This window comes from Motacilla alba, chromosome 8 (assembly GCF_015832195.1).
Source record: "Motacilla alba alba isolate MOTALB_02 chromosome 8, Motacilla_alba_V1.0_pri, whole genome shotgun sequence".
In the NCBI taxonomy this organism is placed as follows: Eukaryota; Metazoa; Chordata; class Aves; order Passeriformes; family Motacillidae; genus Motacilla; species Motacilla alba.
The window spans coordinates 20314074-20327197 of NC_052023.1; the positions used below are offsets into that span (position 1 = coordinate 20314074).

Genomic DNA, 13124 nt, shown 5'->3' on the forward strand with positions numbered 1-13124 from the left:
GACAATGGTAATTAGTCCTAAATGTTTTATGTGCCATAGGAAATGTGGGAGAATATGTCCAGCAGGAAACGTTCTTTAAATCTCTGCCAACACTTTGATCACAGAATGAATTGTCTGGAATACTGTGAACTCTTTACTTATTAAAATGAAACTGGGGTGTTGTATAAATGAAATATATTTTATTGTGTTCTGTCAATGAGACATATGCTATTATATTATCAAGGTACCAATTCAGACTATAAAATCAGCTTTCCATTTCTCTTAATGAGAGACTGTACCAAAAGTAAATTACATGAGTTTTCATCACTGCACTCTTAATAAAAATAGGGCATTTTGGGTCTTTTTGTTAAAGAGAAAGCTAATATAGTATTTATGAAGTCTGTGCAGTGAGCAGTTAAGGACTAATACTGACTATCCAAAATGCTAGAGGATCTTTAGTTAAGATGGAGCATGACAATATGAAACACAAAGCATTTTATCAAGAAAAAAAAGTAATAGGAAGAAGAGAAGGGGTTATTATAGAAATAATGAAAGAGTATAGATGGTGAAAGAGAACTAGCATTTCCAGAAATGAAAATGAGGTGCATTTTTTTTTAAAAAGAAGATGCCTTCTAGACTTTAGTTTTTTTCAGGAGATGGAAGAAACAAACTTGTAAGTCTCCAAAGAGTCAGTAAATGTAGACACTGAAAAATCATCACAGCATTTGAAAATAAATGGGATCTTATTTTAAAACCATAAAAGTATGAACTGCCTCTTTTATTATTTAAGGGGTCTTGCTTTTCTGTTCTATTGAGAAGACTTCAAGGTCAAAATGTCTGTATACTTAATGCCACTTTAGATGCCAATGAAAGGAGATTACAAGAAAAATGAGAACCCTGGGGCTTGCCAGGCCTTTCTGGGATAAATGCACCTGGTAAAGTCAAGGTTATATAAATGAAGAGAATCCATCATCTGATGTTGTTGTTGGGGCTTATTTACATTTAAAGAAAAATAAATAATAGAAAATAGTGAAATGCTCAAAGATTGCATGAAAAAGACAATTTTACATTGTAACATGTGCAATAGTAAGTTGCAAATTCTTGTTTCAAGTGAGGACTGAAGCAATTGTTAGGGGAACAGAGACAGTCATAGTTCGGTAGACAACTCCAAATGAAGCTGAACCCTTTTCAAATTGTCATAGTCTGTTGCTTGGAATCTTAAGGACCTGATGAAGGTAAACCAAAATTACAGGGAACTTGGCTGAAATCCAAGAATGTAGGATAAATTTCCCCACATCTGAAAACCACAAATTTTAACTCTAGTAATGTCAGAAGAATGTACTAAAGTTCACAAACCAAGGAAGTGTTTTAAGGGCAATATTTCAAATGTTCCCATGTCCATCAAGAGAGACATGGACATGGAGAGAAGTTTCCATGCCGTGGAGTTTCAGCAATCTGTAATAGCTGCGATCAGAAATCTTGCTCAGAAAGAGTCAACAAGGGTTGTTCACTTGGCTTTACTGCAGAATAGCCAAATAGATTTCCAAGGTCTCCACAAGGTCCATTTTCCTCAAAGACAGAGGAATTTAATTTTTTTTTTCCCTTTTTCTCTGTCTCAGTCTTATCACATTGTTGGAGATGTGGCTTCATGTCTTACAGGTAGGGTATTGTCCTATCTTATTATAATCAGAAGCTCAACCTGCTGCACAACTGATTTACTCTGCTATGTGCAAATGCTGCATTAAACTCGGCAACTGCAGTTCAGTAGACAGTGCAGATATTAAGCCATTTAATTGCATTTTCCCTATACTTTGAGGGAAGTAAATGAAGGTTTCCTGGGAAGTTCAAGGTCAAGAGGGCATTTTTTCCATGCATTTACTATCCTCAGTGTACAAGGATAGAGCAAGATTTTGAGCAACATCCCTCTTTGGTACAGAGATCCAAACAATGCAAACAACAAGTACAACAAAGAGGGAATTACTGCTCTAGAACTTACATCAAATTTCACTGTTAATTGAAAAGATCATCTTTGCTTAGAGATACATACTGCTTTAATGGAGGCTGTACATTTAGCAAGGCAAAGAAGGGACTGAGGTGGGTGTTGGGAAACAGTTTGTACACAGATTCCAGGAGTAAAAGCTGTCAGGAATGGTAGAAAAGCAAGGAAGAGCTTTCTCTCCATTTGCAAAGGAGCTTAAGTGAGAAAAAGACTCTGAGACCAGTCAGAAAAAAAAAAAGAGTGGAGAGAGAGAAGCTGGGCAGGATGTTAAGTGAGCGGAGTTCGACTACTCATCTAGATGGACAAATGGCTTTAGAGTTAAAAATCTTCTTTGTCAGGAAAGAGCTCCACACACGAGTGGAAGACAAGGGCTCTGCAAGAAGATCCACAAAAAAAATGAAACTCTGCCAATTTCTTAAAATGCTACTGTGGTATCCACCTTCCACAACAGAACATGCAGCTCTCTTGTTCACAAAACCTCCCTTGAAATATTTTGACCTTCGTGCATCTTCCATGGAAAAAAAAGTGCAGACAGAGTAGTTCCTGCCAAAATATTATCCTCTGGTGTTTGCTGTCTTAACCATACAGCAGCAGAAAAGCAAGATCAGCAGCTGCAGGTGTTAAAAGACATATTTTAGGAACAGAATTCTACATTCAGGAGAGGTAATGCCCTTCACTTCCAAAAGGCGCCTCATTATTAGGCAGGGACTCCAACTCAGTACTGCAAACACTTACCTTGGCTCCAGTCTCATTCCTCTCCTGTGTACTTTGTCGATTGCCCGGTTCTTTACTAATCTCAGACTGAGCACTTCACCACAAACAAAACCTAGAGAGGGGCTCTGCAGCATCAAGAGGAACTAATATTTGTCCTTACTTCCAGAAGCAGCATAAGGCCTACAACCAACTTATTTTGCACATAAACTCTGAAAGATTGCCAGCTACATTCTTATTTCTGTAAATTTAAGATGTGCCTTCTTACATAAGGACTGGAGTACAGAGCTGGTAATTTGATACCAAAGGGCTCCAGAAACGTGGACCTGCAAAGTCACAGAAGTAGCCAGAGAATTAGATTTCAGGGACATGCTGAGATTGAGCCCACCAAAGTCCATGAAAAGACTTTTTTTTTTAACCATTTTATTTTGGATCAAATGTTCAATCAAGTTTGCTGATTTGGCCCTGGGGATGTCTGATTCATATATACAAGCAGATGTAGAACCCATATTGTACAAGCTTCTGGGATAAGGAGGAAGGTATTCACAGCTGAAAGCTGCAGTCTTTCTATCAGCTCTGGGGATGCTAAAATTGCAGAGGCTCCCCATCCTGTCTGTGGTTTGCTTCTGGCTTTATCTTGATTTATATCAACATTTGTGAAGCATTATTAATGTCACAAGAGGCAGATCTGTCAACTAGAATAACACTCTTGGAAAATTTGCTCCCATCTACTTTCCCTTTCAGGTTCATCAGATCTGGCATTTGTGTCTGGAGTTACCCAACCATAGATAAGAAACATGAGAAAAACACTTTGTCATTAATTACAGAGGCAAACAAGAACAGCTAAGCACAAGGAGGTTGGGTAAAACCAACAGTCCTTTACAGAAGTCCATGGTATTCATCTGCTGACTCCAATCACAGCTGAAAGCAGATTGCAGGGGTTTTGTATTACATTGGAAAGGCAAGATAAGTGGCAGAGTATGGTTTGTATCCTAACATTATTCCCCCTGCAAAATCAATACTCCCATATATGGTTTTAGGCATTTTCCAGGGGAGATGCAGGGAGTCCCGCAGGGGAAGCTTGGCACATGCAGCAACGTTTGCAAGGTCAAGACCCTGCTCTTTTAACATATTCCACCAAGGTTAATGTGCTATTGTACGAGATGCAGGACAAGGCCAATGAATCACTGGAATCCTTCTCAAACCCCAGCTGCACAGAAAAGCACATTTAAGGCACAAACCAGTTATAGTGATATATATCTTCAAGAATAAAAAAATACAAATATTCTTTTTTGTGAGGAGGTATTGTGAGAGGCTGAAACCCATACATGTACCTCCAAGTAATTCACAAGCACTACATTTATAAAAAAAAAAAACCTGGAAAATCTGAATTTACATGAATAATTAGTGATAAAATAGCTGGGATATTTTTAGAGACAAAGCCACTTACTGGAATGTTGGTTTTGTGGCCACCTTGAGCTGGGATAAACCGGTTTTCCTGGAGGTGATTTATCATGGCAGAGACGGTACTTTCTATTCTTAGTAGTTGCCTCCTTATAAGAGCCATAAAAACAAATTTATCAATTGATTTTAATATCACTGCAATTAGATATTGATTTATTGGCACTCAGGGGTAGTTATAAACCTGATATTAAGAAAATGTCCTTCCATGCAACTAAATTGAAGCTGGATAACTGTGATCTAGAAGCAATCCAGATTCCACAATATCGAAACCTAAGCTCTTCCTCTTCATATTTAAATATATAGCAACAAGATAGAGGTTCTAGGTTTTTAAAAATTATTATTACTTTGATAGAGAGAGTCCTTGGATACAGGATCCTCAAAGAGAAAAAAATTAGACAAGGAAAGCAAATGAGTCATAAGGGCATGATTTCATTTGGAACAGGTCATGCAAGATTAGTACCCTGGGCTGCCCAACACTAAAATTTAACTATCATAACTGTGAGCATGAGGTTTGAAAAGGATGAATGTGTGAGAAAGCGCAGGAGGGGGTTTCTTTCATTTTCTCTGCTTTTGGGAAGAGGGATGTGTGAGGAGAATACAAATCCACTGATTCACACCTATCTATTAGTCATACCTCTGTTGTGCTGATTGCTTATTCTGTAGAGATTCTCTGTTGTATAAATAAGGTGCACTGCCGCAGGGCTTAATACAGTATGTCTTTATACCTTTGTTTTTCTAGTTTTGCTTCTAACCTCTGATCATTCTGCACTTTCTTTCGCATACTTCATAATTCAGCTGAAGAATTTTGTAACACAAAAAGTTTGTGTCATTTACTAGTACTTTCCAACAAAGAATTGTTAGATTTTTAACCATTATGGCCATCCATCACCTAAAGAAAAAGATCTGTTTCTTTATCATGTTTTAGAGCAAGAATATTTTCAATGAATGCAACATTTGAAGAAATACAGAGATATCTTTTAAAAATAATCTGTTGTATGGACAGGTATTTATTTCCAAAACAAGACAGAAAAGACAGACGGAGAAAACAACAGGAGAGAGGGAGAACAGGAGACAGGGAGAAAGAGAGAAGTAGTATTGCACATTGACTAACACAAAGCAGAATGTTTTTAAAAAACAAATTTTAACAATTTTTTCCCCTTTGAACAACCAGTTGAAGGAAAAGTACCGGCTTGGCTGCAGTTTTTGATGTAAAAGCATCATTTTGAATTAGGCTGAAAGATATGCCATGTGAGCTTCAAAGAAAATATTGGAGAGAAGCATACAGGAAAAAATTAAAAACTTCCTTGCAGGGATTTCTAATCTCTGCACATATATTATTTAAAGCTTTGCAAAAGACTAGTTTGCAGTGCTAAATAATTATTTTGCATGTACGTGTTCAAATATTCCCTCTTCTGTTTGCTTGTGTTTTCTATTTTGATTTGCTAGCAATTCTTTTTGAGTAATAAGGAAAATTATATGCACTTTTTTAACCCAAAATGCAGAACTGACCATAACATTGGTATTTTTACCTATGTGTTCATACCATATGAATGCAAAAGAAATTTGACAATTTAAATAGCCAAACTCACCGTTAAAAACTCATTAGTGATATGTGATTTGACAAGGAAGAGGTTTAACAGGGATATGTGATTGCACATGCATTGACTTTCACATTTCAAGTCAAGGGTACAATAAGCTCACCTGATGTTGTTTTGAACTTATCAGTTGTGACTGGTGGAGAAATGCAATGCTGGTGACTTCACTTCCAACCAACACTGAGCTTTCCTGACTCCAGTACACTCCATTCTTTTAACCTTGACAAGAAAATAGGGAAGCAAGAGAGTTAAAATGATAACTAGCTTCTGGAAGTTATAGATCTTTTTTCCCAGTAAAAATGTGGGGGACAGGTATTGCTTTTTTTTTTTTTTTTTTCAAATTCTAATGAAACCTCAAAATAGGTCTTGCATAAATACCACCAACCAATATTTCTCCCAAGCAAAACACACAAAATTCAGAACCAGCTATTCAAGGGAAATTTGCCCTAGCTTCACTTGGATATTTGTCCCAATACAAGTCAACAGTCATTATTTAAAATTTAACTCAGTAAACATTCACCTGATGACCAGGCAGGCCAGTTTCCTATGTCAAGTTTATGGGCGGAACAGCATGCTCATAAACAGTATCATCATGTTCTTGGTTCTACCTAGTTAAAAAGAAAAATGAGTTCCCAGGAGTTCCCAGGCTGGAAGACACATGTAAATCCCCCTCTCTCCTATGAATTAGTGCCCAGTTACAGCCTGCTGGATCTGAGAGCAAGAGTAACGATCTAACCATCTGTGGTATCAACACAGACCCTCTCAGTTACTGATATGAAGTAGATCTGAAACGTACAAGGCTTCCAACATCATCCCTTAGAGAAGGAGACAAATTTGGTCAGACCATGACAGCACCAGCAGCATGAGACTCATTTGACCCTTTTTCAGGCACCAAACTTCTCTTTCTGAAACAAAAGGCACAACGGCATCTTTGTTGTGTTTAGTGATTGCTACAGAAATTGCCTATGCATTAATTCATCAAGCCTCAGTCTGGTTATGGCCATTGCATGCAAACCTAATCATCTTTTACTGCAATTCTCATTCTAGAGGGAGAATAAATGGCTTTTTTGTCAAGTTTTTCTGGATTTATGTATATAGTTTTTCCAAAAAAAAGTTCCTCTCCCTCATGGCAAGAGCACCTGATCTTTGGGTCTATCTCACAGAACATTCTTTGATATGTTGTCTTGGCTAGAGGCATTCAACTCTCTGCCTGTTTTGCATGTCTATTTTTAAAATAAAAGGTTTTCCTATTCTTTTAATTCTCATAACATTAATTCAAGTCTGTGTCAAACACGACTCATTGATAGATTAAAGTAAACGTGTCACAGTGAGATTACCATGAGCACAAAACAGCGCCCAGCATGCGCCGCTTCCCTTTGCTGTGGGCTCAGATCAAACTACAGGATTATACAGATAGGCCTGGCTTGATACAAGATACAGAGCACCTCTTGTTCATCCAACACAAGCTAATGGGGAAAAATATGAAGTCATATTTATTGTTTTCTATGATTCATTTAAATTCTATGTCCTTACTGGAGCTGGAGAAGCTTCATTTAAGATTGGAGGGTAGAGGGTAGAACAGGCCAAGGAGGGTTCCTGTAATATTGAAATGGAACTGAAATACACCAGACCACTGTGGCCTGCAGTATCACCCAGGAAATATTTTAGCCTCATCAAAGCGAGCAGTGATATCTGAAATTCTTCTGAGAGAATATAAAAATGCAATTTCAATTAAATAAAATTATGAGTAGAGTTATTTAATATTTGTCCAGTCATTAAATAAGAAAATTTTACATCTAAGTTCTTCAGCAGAAAAGTTATGAAAAAAATTTTGAACCCCCAAAAAAGAACAATGATATTCTTACCCTACCTATATTTTTTGTTCAATAAATACCAAAGCTTCCTAGTTAACCTTTTCCAAAAACATGTATTCTTGCTTTTGCAGGTTTTGATTGGCTTTTTCTGTTTTGTTTTGCAGAGGGTTTTTTATTAATTCTAGGTAAGATTATTGAAATCAGAAAGAGACCCAATAATAACAAGTTCAGAATTAAGTCAATCTGCTGGCATTTCAAAGTAAGCAAAGTAATCAAAGCTTTAAAACTGGTACTCTGTCACACCCGAACTGCCTCATTTCCTTCTTTGTCCCTCTAAACATCTACATTGAGACTGTTTTCTTCTGACAAAATCACCTGCACTCAAAGGAATTATTATTATAGCTAGATTAAGAAACTTCACAGACCAGCAGTAATCTTCATTATCAGCTGATCTATTTCACAGTTCCAGCAACATGTCTGGTCCTTCTGACATTAACTGTAAACTACTAGCCCAGGAATAATAGCTATTGACACTGAGCTGTGAGTCAGGATGAAAGGGCTTTTGGTGTCACACATTTGCAGCTGCAATTCACTCTGTGGTAGCTTCTTTCCACAGAGAAAATACTATTGGATACATTGAACCTTCCCCTATTCCTAATGCAAAGAAAAGAAATCAGAGAGATATTATAATTCAGTTTGGTTCTAATCCACACACAATGAGGAGAAAAAAATCCATTATAATTAGAACCTATACAAGTTAGACTTCTTTGTGCTGAATTTACAGGGCATAAAACAATAAAAAACAATTCCTATCATCATCACACCACACCATGATAAGAAATGTACCACTAGACAAAGACATTAGAGCTGTGACTCTAAACTCTGTCTTTTTTATGATTAAGTTTCCTTGCAGTTTCATATGTTAGCAAAATACCTACCTTTGAAAGGAAGCCTAGCAAAACACAGAAGATGAAAGTTTGCATGCAGCAAAAGATTCAATGGAAAGGAGACACTGAGTAACTCCTTTCTGTGATTTGGCAGGTCAGTGGGAGGATTATAAAAATATCCCCAGCCTACCTATAGAAAACAAGAGAAAAGTATGATTTTAAGAATTCATGCAATACTTCCCCATTTTGGATCAAATTCTCCCTCAGTGTACTAACTCCTTGGATTCTGTACCACCTATATTGCCTACCAGACAGGCTTCAGGCAGTTTTTGGTCATCATGTGATGCTGTTCCATACCGCAGAGAAACAGCTAATGAAAAATGACCAGTAAATTTCCAGTCCTTGTGCTTCACATCTGTACTTCAAAGGTTTTTTTAATGACTCCAGTACAGAACAAGATGGTGTTCAGAAGGAATGGCACAACAAACTGTGACTGCTCATTAACTGCTTGGGTCATTATGGAGGATTCCCTATGCTGCTGAAAGAGAAACCCACACAGATGAATCTGATTTTATCAGCTGACTACAGGAAAGAGGAAATTCAAGCCAACAACTGATTTTGAAAAATTACTTTTTTTTTGAAAACATATCTTCCCCTGTTTTATTTGTACTAAGGAATGGAGAACTTCTCTAAATTTAAGTTTATTAGAAAATGTTTGAAGAAGGCAGTTATTTTTTCACAGCTTCCTATTGGAAGATTGGATGTATTGGATGATGGCATATTGTAGTACTGATACCATTTAAGACCAAGGGGATTGAAAGAACTACTAAGAACAACATAAGATAAAACAAAATCGTTGGCTAGAAATAAAGGCCTTTTCCCTCATGCCCTCAGAGACTATTCTAATTTTGTGGGGGGTTTCCTTTCCGTTTTCTCATATGTTTATAATTTCTTACTTCACTAAATATATATACATTTTCAAAGATGTTAAGTCTCAGTATGAGACTTTTCAAAATACAGAGGTTTTGTAGAAAGTATCAGGCAGGGAGCAAAGGTCCTATATTTTCTGATCAAACTCAGTGTCAGACCTTTCACTAACTTCACAAATGATCAAGTTCCATTTTCTTACTTGTCTGTCATCTGAGTGGTAGACTGATCCAAGCAGCAAAGTTGTTAGCACCATATGGCTCCCCGGATAATACAGCACACTCGCTTTGAAGTTTGTTATCTTCAGTAACAGGTTTAAACCCAAATTCTTAAATATACACAGGCTGTGCCCATCCTACTCTTGGGTCCATTTTCTCATTTATTATTCCACTAGGTTCCTGTAAAACATCTTTTTGCAAGACTTATTTCTCTAAACCAAAAAATCTGAACCAATTAAACCAAAGTTTTTAGGACTTGGGATTCAGAATTTGTGAGAATGAGTTCTGTTGAAAAAAGAATGCAGTGAGTTACACTTAGAGAAGTAGGAAACAAATACATCAATTCACACTTGTACTTGAACCAAAACAACTATACTTTGGTTTCCAAATGCCAAATACTGATAGTATTCACTACTGTACTTTATCACCCATTCCAGCCCATATGAATGCAGAATTCAGTACTCCAAGTCACATAAAATGCAAACAAAGTACATGCAAAGTAATGTTTCTTCCACAATATTTGATTAAATAAAATTTTCCTTGATAATTTTGATTTTTTTTATTTACAAAATATTTTCTGAACTACTCCCTTGTTCCAACACTGATATATCTAGAAATTTATAGAGAGTGAAACCAACATACTACATAAATCAGAGATATTTGCTAACTTGATTTGTCTTAGAGCATTTCTCTTCCCTAACTTTGGGAAAAGGCTGGACCTTCATGAGACAATTATCCTGAGAGAGAACATGCTCCCATAAGGCAGCAAAGAAAGCAAAGATAGTCTTTGGATACCATCAATTCATCAAATCGGTAACTTGGTGACCCAGACAGGGCTCTATATAAATGTGTCACCCATATTTAGTCTATCACTTAGCTGGACAAGGGCTGTATTGCCAGTACTGAATACTGTCACAGCCAAAGAAACTCAAAAAAACCCAGGAAATTCCATATTAATACGGTCTTATTTTAGACTACTGTGGAAAAAGTAAGTCACACAAAGGAGTGTTTTTCTAGCCAAATCACTGTTCTTGAAAATATGGAAAACAGCGAAAATGAAGAAGGCTGACAAAATGTGCATATTGTGCAATTCCCTTCTTGCTTAGCCTTAGATAAGATCAAATATTGAATACTACCTTTAAATAGACATGAAATATTGCAGGCAACAACAAATACAGGAGCATTAGCATATGCTCCAATAATATTTATCATAATTTTTACAATTCAAGTTTACTATTTAAAGTTCAAATGTGTCCAAACACAGCCTTCACCTGAGGTGCACAGAGAATCCCTGGCTCTGTGCCAACCCATAAGCATGAGGCCTTATTCCTGGATGAGTTCTTCATCTAATTCAAGGAGCTATAGCTGACCTGGGGTTCTCTGGGGTTGTGTGGCACAAGTAGGGGACTGGTTAGCAAGGAGTAACCAGACCACCCTGCAGAGGAAGAGCACTGTGTCACTGGCAGAAACCCAACACCAACAAGGATAATTTCTTTTGCAGTAAAAAGTTTTGAAGGAAAGCAGAAGATAACAAATTCATAAGAATTAATAATTTAAAGCCTAGGATGCTGTGAATTCTCTTCTTCAGCTGCTGAACATTATAGTTTTCTGTATACTCAGAGCAATTCTTTTTAAATTCAGATTACATATTTCCACTAGGGTCCAGATTCTGAAGTGCTTATTCAGAAATTGGTTTAGGTAAAAGTCCTACTGAAGCTGCTGGGGATTTGATTTCAATTGAAACTGCATAAATACTGAGTGCAGACTTCTGGATTTCACCCTCTAGAGTAATAGCCTGTGTAAACTAGAAAGAATGATTGGAACATCTAGTAAGGAACCAGCACATTCTTTTAAGTAATTAATATTTTTCTTATGAAAACACCAATCATTGTGATGCCTGTGACAACTATTTTCAGGGAAAAATAAAAGAGAATACCTATTTAATTTCTAAATGCTTTGAAATTGAGATCTTAATTCATAAGACTGTCTTGCTGTTGTACCAGCGAATGCCCATTATACAGTCTCATCCTTTTACATTTGTGGATAAGTCAATTTAGTATTCCCACACCTCTGTAATTAACATATAAGCACTGATTGACTAGATTACTAAAACTTTCATCTTCAGATAAATAAGCAAACAACTTCACTAATGATGAAACAATGCACAAACCCCATTTTGTTTCCCTGAAAAATAATCTCAAAATATAACCTGTGGCTGAGACAGGTTCTGAACACAAAAATCACTGATCCCCACAACAACACACAGAGATCTAAACCAAAATTCCTTAGGTAGCTTATAGACTGACTCCTAGCACTACTAGGTATGTATAGATGGTGATCTGTTATGTATTATCTCAGCAGAAGAAAATCTACAAGTTAATATTCCTAATAAGGTCTTTCAAAAAATACTAATATGAGTTCCTGCTACTCTGACATATACCATGCTAACTGTACAAGTGTTAGAAAAATGGTGAAGTTGTACAGAAGTTATTCACATGGATAGCAGATGCTGTCTTTAGTAGGGTTATTCGTATGAGTTATTTAACCAGGCTATAAAATGTCAATCTGACTCTCTCTATGTGTTAGTACACAGCGTTACGTTATTTACATTAAATGTGAAGTATAATACAAAGTATTATATTTACATAAAGCAGAGCATCTCTGGCAAACTGTTAGGCAGTAGGTGGGAGGATGATTATTCTAGATATATAAAGGGTATGAAACTCAGGGACATATGGTGGTTGCCCCATGATTCAATAAAACACAGCAAAGCCAACACTTTATAGAACAAGACCTTGACTTAAGGAGAAGAATTCTCCTTAATGATCAAAATTCTCATCAGTAAGTTTTTCTCCATTAATTTTTTTAAAATAAATTTACCATTATGTTTCTCTTTCTGTAAATTCAAAAATATCTCTGCAGACAGAGAAAACTGAAGTTACAAGAGAAGCTCAATTCCATTGATTTCCACAAGAAAATGACATTGTTTTCAAACTAGCTTAAATTTAGTATTTGTTGATCAACTATAGAAATATTGTTGACATTTATAAATTGGTTTTATATCAAACCAGTTCAAAGCTTTAAATTTAATCATGGAGTAATATGCCTAATCTCCATACTAGCTACAGAAAAAATTGAGAAAAATTCAGATGCTCCTCTGATTATAGCTTTAAAATTTCCAAAAGTAGGTCTTTCCTACAAACAGTTGCAACTTCAAGTGAAATTATTTGCTTGGAGCCATGTAGTATCAAAGATAATTTTCTTTTCCTTTGCTTTTCCTCAGTCTTCTTAAATTCCTTCTACAGAAAGCTTTGTCCCCAGAGCAAGAGAGGGGAACAGCAAGATCTAAAAGCACAATAGATTTGCCTGGAACCTCAGTTCACCCATGGTCCATCTCACATGCCCTCTATGACATTATATGCAATCCAGGCAGTCTCCATTCTGCTCTCTATCTACCCAACCCTCAGCAGAGCAGCAGCATTCAGAGTGCATTTTTTCACCACAGAGTGGATTTTTACCCTCACAGAAAT

At 36.5% G+C, this 13124-nt stretch overlaps 1 long non-coding RNA gene across 1 annotated transcript; it reads right to left on the reverse strand.

Moving 5' to 3' along the window:
• Positions 1–4138: 4138 nt before the first annotated feature.
• LOC119703649 lies at positions 4139–8775 on the reverse strand. The gene is made up of 4 exons (XR_005257681.1): positions 8501–8775; positions 6269–6356; positions 5855–5967; positions 4139–4242 (listed from the first exon to the last, which is right to left on the reverse strand). It is a non-coding gene; the product is annotated as an uncharacterized LOC119703649 (long non-coding RNA).
• Positions 8776–13124: the final 4349 nt, after the last annotated feature.